The sequence below is a fragment of the Rhipicephalus microplus genome, chromosome 4 (assembly GCF_043290135.1).
Source record: "Rhipicephalus microplus isolate Deutch F79 chromosome 4, USDA_Rmic, whole genome shotgun sequence".
NCBI lineage: Eukaryota > Metazoa > Arthropoda > Arachnida > Ixodida > Ixodidae > Rhipicephalus > Rhipicephalus microplus.
This window is the reverse complement of record NC_134703.1, coordinates 36,752,754-36,760,309: the sequence shown is the minus strand read 5'-3', so window position 1 is coordinate 36,760,309 and position 7,556 is coordinate 36,752,754. Positions and strand designations below refer to the sequence as shown.

Below are 7,556 nucleotides of genomic sequence, written 5' to 3'. Positions count from 1 at the left end.
CTCTTGTCCATGAATATGGCAAGGCACCACCACTATTACCTTTTGCCAGCACACTGTACTGCAACATGTGCTCCCTTACTGTTCGAGCGATGTCATCCTAGAGTGCATTGGGTCCACTGCAGTTGATGGTATTTTTGGCACAAATGATCTTTTTTAATTTTATGCCCGTGAGTAGAACAAGTCGTGTTTGGTGACATAGCATCTGGAGCATTAGCGTGTGGAAGAAGTTATGTAATGCACAAGACTCCCAGAATTTTAGTTTTGCATTTATTTTTAGTATAGCTTTTTTTTTATCTAAAACTTGCCATCTTTAGGTGCTATCTTAGTAAATCTTCTATGCTTGCGAGATTTCACGAGTATGTGCAATATGTAAACGACTTTTTTGTATGCTGTAAGCATTCTCTTTTGTATATGCTGTACATCTGCTTATCATTCTGCGTGGTCCTTGCTAGGGTGCAACAGCTGAACTGACTGCGTTGATTTGATACGATTCCTTATTTTTGCACTATGCTGAGCCAAAACTACGAAATATATTGAAATGGCACCATGCTGTGCTGAAATTCCCCACCATCTTCAAAAAATTTTATCAGTTGCTCAAAATTAGCAAGAAATGGATGCCGCGATGGCCATGTGCAGTTTGGGCATCATGAAGTTTGGGCATCATGCAGTTCCATCCGGATGCACAGGTCATCACCTCAATCCTAGCCAAACTGAGAAAGAAAAGCTAAAGGAACAGTGGTTCTACAATTTGCTGGCCTTGTTCTATTATGTGTAGTATAATTTTTATTTAGCCACTTTTGCCGCGGTACGCCAGTGCCCTGCAGAAAGGTGTGCTTAAGTGTAGAAGGGGCCATCCGTACTAGCTGTCACAGGACACAGCACATTTTGCTCCATCATTACCTATGCATGCTTGGGCCATCTGATGATTATAGATCGCTGAAATATAGAAAATCAGTGGCGATCGTTCAGAGCTGTGTATGATGTTTCTGCGACTCTGAAAAACAATAAATAAATGCTATGTTTTTTTTTTTTTTGCCACTTCCACTTGCGCCTGCCTTACGTATCTCTTGCTGCGACTCTGAAAGACAATAAATAAATGCTATGTTTTTTTTTGCCACTTCCACTTGCCCCTGCCTTACGTATCTCTTGAATTTCTAGGTCACCAGGTTAGCAAATTTGCATTCGGATTTGCAGCGCTTGTCAAGTGATCTCAAGCACGCTGTGAATGCTAATGTGAACTTAGTCATTGCTAGGACTGTGGGGTGGTTCATTGTTCTGCTTTTATTGATATAGCAGGGCTTATGTGCGCTTGCACGATTTAACTGATGTTTGTTGAATGGCTTGTACATCTTGACATGATAGCACTAAGGAGCTCGTTTCACAGAAATTCCGGTGTTGTTGGTTGTGAGTGACAATCGTCTTGTTCATGACTGAAAAATCTAAAAAGATGCAAATAAAATTAATAATAAAAATTACTGGGTCCGAGTGTGGGTCGAACCCCGGGGCAAGCTGCTGTTCTACCACAGAGCTACGAGATCTGTTGAAAAGTTCTTTGCTAAGAAACACCATATAAATGCCATGTAGTGGAAAGAGTCTCCTTAGTTCAACATATGTTGTGTGGCAGATACATAGAATCGCGCAAGCCGTCAAAAGATGCAAATTAAGTGGTGAGTGGTCCATCCATTACTAAGTGTTCACACATATTTAATTATTGTCATCAGCAAAACCATCAACAAAGTGAACAGCTGCGTAGGTTTGAGTGTTGCCTAACGGACATGCAGTGGGCCCTACGCTGATTCGTGAAATGAATAGCTATGGTGTAGTAGGCACTTGACAGCTGTGCTTGCAGTAGGCATTCAGTGATGCTTTGAAACAGTTTGTTGCATGCACAGTCGTTCATCGTTCATTTCCTTGTGGCACGGTTGAGGCATGCACCGAGAACCGAAGCAGGTTAGCGGTTCAAAAGGCAGATGTGCACAAGGCTCGATTATGCTATCGCAACCCATTCAAAGGCGAAACTGGAGAGTAGGTTGCAATATTTTTTTTTTCTTTACTAAAAGCAAGCCTTCTTTGTTACACTGCTCCAAATTTCGGATTTCATGCAAAAAAATTCCACTACTTCAATCTGGAATTTTCTGCTCCAAAGGCAGCATTTTGCAGCTCCCAAAATTGCTACAAATCCTATTTTGGTTGTTGCACCCCTCGCATTTGAATACTTGGTGGTAATTTCAGCAATGAACTAATGTAGGAAGTTGTTTCTCCAAATCCTCTGTATCGTCTGTGCCGAGTGCTAAGGGAGAAATAGTGTGCACTCCCATTTCAAGGGGACTTAAAGTGCAATTCGCAAGTTGAATTAGTAGATTAACATTTGAAAACAACATCTGTGTCACTAACACCAGAAGCGTAATTTACTCAAAGAAACATAAAAATGGCACAAGCATTAAAGGAGCATTGCACAAACGTTTTGCAAATGCAGGACAATGAGGTCCCCACTCGCATGCCTTTACTACAACTTGTAAAAGTTTGTCAACAGTTAATAAAAGCCCATTGACTTGTGCAACTTGATACTGTAAAATAACACTGCAGGTACGAGAGGCACAAGATTTAGCTGGTCAATGACATTCTCATGCTCCGAGTATACAAAAAGTTATTTCGCGTTTCCTCCATATTGAAATTGCGGTTGCTACAACCGATGATAGAATCTGGGACCATTGGCTCAGCAACGGGTTGTAGCTCAGTGTGCCATCATGGCACGAGTCGTAGAATTGAATGCATGTTACACATGCGAACAAAAGTACTGATCATGCAACGTTTTACAAATAAAAACTCTGCAAGTCCTCTGATGCAGTACCTTCCAGCTTATCTGTCAGTAAGAACATTGTGCCTCCTCTGGATCAATTTAATACCGCATATAGCAGCAAAGCATAGATGCCTCAGGACAGCTGGTGGTCCTGCCAGAATACTGAAACCGTGATGAGGCATTCATTGCATTGCTCAGTTTGTTGAAGGGCAGTTTTGATCAAGGTGTCATTTGAGAAGTCGCTTGCCACTGTGTAAATTTTGTGGTTTCATTGATACAGAACTGTAACATGATTGTTACTAGGTCATTGAGAGTTCCGAGTATTTGCTTTTGCATCACTTGGCAAAAACACGATATCTGACAAGGCTTCTATTGTTGAATGCAAGCAAGAACTGTATGCGTTCTTATTATGATAGATAAGTATCTCCATGTTCTTGTTTTTTCAACTGCGTGCAGGTTTTATTTTTAAATTTTTTAACATCTGCTCATGTACCTCCTGGACCATTGATGCGATGTTACTGTCGATTCCGTCCGAAAATACAGTAATGGCACAGCTGCCTCTAATGATGATTATAATTGCATCTGGCTATTTTATTTTTCCCATAAAAGGTGGTCAAGAAATGGCCTCTTCATTGGGGCTTTGTGTACTACTCGCTGCAGTATGGGACCAGATAGATTATCAACTGTTTGAAAGGACAACTGGTTGATTTGGTAGGTGGACTCTGCTAACCACAATTTGAGTCGAGACAAAGTCGAGGTGGAAAAGGTTCTTGAGGTGTAAAGTATTGCTAAGGTTTTGGTGCAAGGGCAAAGAAAACGCTTGTGCAATAGTCCTGTAATGATAAGGCAGCAGTAGGGCAGTGCTAATCTTCAAAGTGACTGCAGTTATCTTGTCTTCATTGTTGCGTGCAGGTATTGTGCCGCAACATGGATAAATGAACTAGCGTTGTCAAGTTATCGTAAAATCTTCAGCAATGCAGCGAGCATTGAGGCAGGCAACACGATTACTGCTGCCAGTGCTATTGGTACTGTGCAAACAGTACTAGCCTAGTGTGGACTACTGCATTTGTACATTGGAGGTGATCTAGAGTAGCACCCGCCCAGCATTCATAAATATTTTGCAGCTTGCAATCTATGTAGATATGGGGCATCCCCAGCTTTTCTTAAAGTGTTACTACGAACATTCCCAACATATTTCTTGCCCAGTTGGCACTTTGGCAACTCGAGGTTATTTTAGTGCAATATCGCCCCAAGTTCTCAGCCAGTGCTTGACCGGAATGACACTATTGTCGACTACAACTTAAAAAGTCCCGAGTCCAGGCTTGGGTAACCAAAGAGCAGCAGACCCGCTTATACACTTGGCAGCATTGCTTGAAGGTGGGGTTGCCGGCGATCAAGCTCGAGGCACAAGTCTGGTGTGTGTGCTCACCGGTGCAGACTTGTGTGCGTTTGAGGAAGAAATGCTGCAGACTTCTAAAGTTGCAGTTGACTGTAGAAACAATGCTGAAAGTCGCGAGAGTGTAGATGATTTAGTATGCGCTATTTGTAGCATTCCGGCAGCTGTGAAAGGAGTTCTACAGTTCTGGATGCATATTTCTACAAAGGCAAACTAAAGGCAAATGTTAATGTCAATACAAGATTGCTGATCTTTTGCTAACATGCTTGCCATCATTGCCAAGATCACAGGCCCTGGAGCAAAGTCTATGTTTGCATAATTACAAACTATGCATCACAAAAATCGCTTGCCTGATTATACCCAAAAAATAACGAGCTGTCTATGGCTTAAATGATGTGTTTGCCAAGCAATTTGCTGTGGTATAATCATTTCAACAAGGCCCAATCATGCCTTAAGCGATTCCCATGTAGATTGATGTGGTGTAGCACATGCAGAGTTTGCGACATTGTTATATTTTGTCAAATTTAAAAGTGCATGTAAAAAAAAGTGGATGCGTTGATTAGAGCAGGAAAATAAAAGGTGAGAAGGGGCATGTACATTTTTTCTGTCTTGTACCCTACTAAAAATGCCTGCTTTGTACAGATGCTAAAAGTTGTGTTCTGTAAATCCAGCTGATCAGGGATTTCATGTTGCACCGTATTTACTGGCAGCACAGTGCAATTCATTCACAGCACTTCCTGGAGGTTTCAAAAAAAAAATTCTCAATTATGCTGTTTCATTCAGTTTTTGTCTTAGATGGCGTGTTTAGACTTTATGTTAACCGTGCTGATGTTTTTATATGTGTACAATTCTATGTGCTGTTTTAATAAATGACATTTTCGCACGAGTGCATTTGGCACTGTGCAAAATTTGAAGTGTTGGGTCAAGTACCTGGAGGTCCCTTTAATATTATGACTTGCAGTTATAGCCTCGAAGTACTCGTTAGCAAACACTGAACAGCGAGATGACTGTCTTCAACACAGTAGGTAACAATACCTCTAACGCGCATGTGCAATCAGTGCCAGCATCATTTATTGTTTGTACAATAGCCATGCTAGATTGGTTGAAAGAAGTAAAATAGGCTTTTGTCACATTATTTTGCAAGATACAAGGTCTGCGCTACAAATGGTTAAACAATGTGAGCGCCCGCATGCGCACTATAGCGTAGCGGCCTATCTAATCGGCAGCGCCACCTGCGGCGCCTTTACTCAGATAAACTCCAAGCCCAAGCGAGGGCCGGGGTCACGTTTTTATCAATCTCGCTCCCGCCTCCGGCGCGGTCGGCACGTTTTCATGTTCGAATAAAGCGCATTCTTCTCGATTCACAACGCCTCTCAGCCTTCATGCCTAGCCCGCCCGGCCCTCACAACTGGCGCAGTCGACTCCGAACCATGCCTGGAACGTCGCCTTTTGCCCGCCTCGTGAAGTGATCCGCCGGACTAGCCGCGCGGCGCTCCGTCCTGTGTTTACCGTCCGCCGCCCGATACGCCTTTCGGCCGCTTCGTCCGAGTCATTTCGTGCCTTTGCCTTTTGTTTCGCCGACCGTCGTGCTGACGCCCACCCGCCCGATGAAGTAGCTCGCCTGCAGAGCCGAACCAACTTGACCTGCCCGCCTTTTTCGTCTCTCGTGAGTCTTGTGCTCCTTCTGCTAATTTCTTGTGAACGCCATGCCGCTTGTGAACTGGAACGAGGCTACGCCTGAGGACCTCGCCGGCTTTACAGCAGACTTCCTCCGTGAAGAGTTGGTTCGCCGAAACCTGGACGCTACGGGGCCGAAGGAAGAAGTGATCAATCGTCTCCTCGCCGATATAGCCCAAAACCGCTCAATGACGCCTTTGTCGCCTTCCCCAGACTCCTCAGCGTCCAGCCAGCGCCCGAACACTACGCCGCTTCCTTCGAGCTTCGATGCAGCCCAAAGTACCGAGTTGCTGACGGGTTTACTTCAACAGCTCCTTCAAGTGTCACAACGCGCTGCAGCGCCAGTTCAGGTCACGACCCTTCCAGACCTGTCCGCATCGCTTCCTACATTTAATGGAGACGGCAGCATTTCAGCGTCCCACTGGATTGAAGAGTTGGAACGAACTCGAAACCTAGCTTCGTGGGAGCCTTCAACCGTACTCGCCGTCGCTCTGGGAAAGCTCCGTGGAGCAGCCGCGGATTGGAAAGCAGTCATTGGCCGTCAGTGTCCCACCTGGGAAGCCTTCAGGCAAGCTTTCTTGGACCAATTCAGCGCCAAGCAAACCTTACTACAGTGGCAACAAGCTGTTACTTGTCGCGTGCAAGCGCACGGAGAGAACCTGGTCCACTATTCTTTGGCGAAGTTGAAGCTCATTTCGGGATGCCCAGTCACTCTTACCGACACTCAGCGCATAGAGTACGCCCTTCAGGGCATTTCCGACGAGAACCTGGCCACTACTATAGCAGCACAACGGCCAGAAACCGTCGCCGCCTATATGGACATCGTAACGCAGCTTGACCAAACATTGAGCCACTTGTCTCGTCGACTCCCACGCCCAGGGTATTCAAGCACCAAACTAGTAATGCCAAGCCCACAGGTGCCCCACCACAGTGAAGAGGGCACGAATGTTCAGGCGGTACCAGACAAAACAAGACAGCCGCAGCGAATCGCAGCCCTACCACCAGACCAACAAGAGGCTCGGTACCTGACCATCTCTACGAGGCACGGCGCTCCTGCCTACCGTTCTGGCCAGAACTTGGCCGAAGCCGTGTGTTTTCAATGCCGCCAAAAAGGACATCTAGCTTCAAAGTGCCCATCCAGAGCTACTGCCACACAGTCTACAACGCATCCTTCGCCAGCTCTTCACAGCACACTTTCCGAAACCCTTGATGGATCGCTGGTCCAATGCGCCCTTGTAAACGCCACAATTGCTGGAAGCGGCCAAGTGGACGCATTTCCAGACAGTGGTTCCAAGGTGACACTTGTTTCTCGTCACCTTGTCAGATCTTTGCCCCTCCTGCCCTGGACCAGACCCCCTCTAGTTGTCGTTGGAGGAACGACAGTGGCTCCTGCTGGTGCTATCTGCTTGAAGATCTCTGTGGGACCCATCACCGGTTTGGTGGAAGCCGCCGTCCTCGATAACAATGCCATGCCACTTATATTGGGGGAAGACTGGTTTGCTGCCAGTCACGCACAGTTGGTGTTCCAGCCACCCATGCCAACTGAAATTCGTCATCCCACCACAGGAACAAGTGTGCGGTGCTATGAGCGACTGTTGCCCAGGATGTCGAACGCTGTTATGATCCAGGGGTCATCTTTCAATTACCATGTATCTGGACACCACAGCTCAGCAGGCCTCCAGC

At 45.7% G+C, this 7,556-nt stretch overlaps 1 protein-coding gene across 1 annotated transcript in view; it reads right to left on the bottom strand.

The window, feature by feature from the left end:
- Pdk (pyruvate dehydrogenase kinase) overlaps positions 1-7,556 on the bottom strand; it is a 56,525-nt gene that overhangs the window by 447 nt on the left and 48,522 nt on the right. The window lies entirely within an intron of this gene.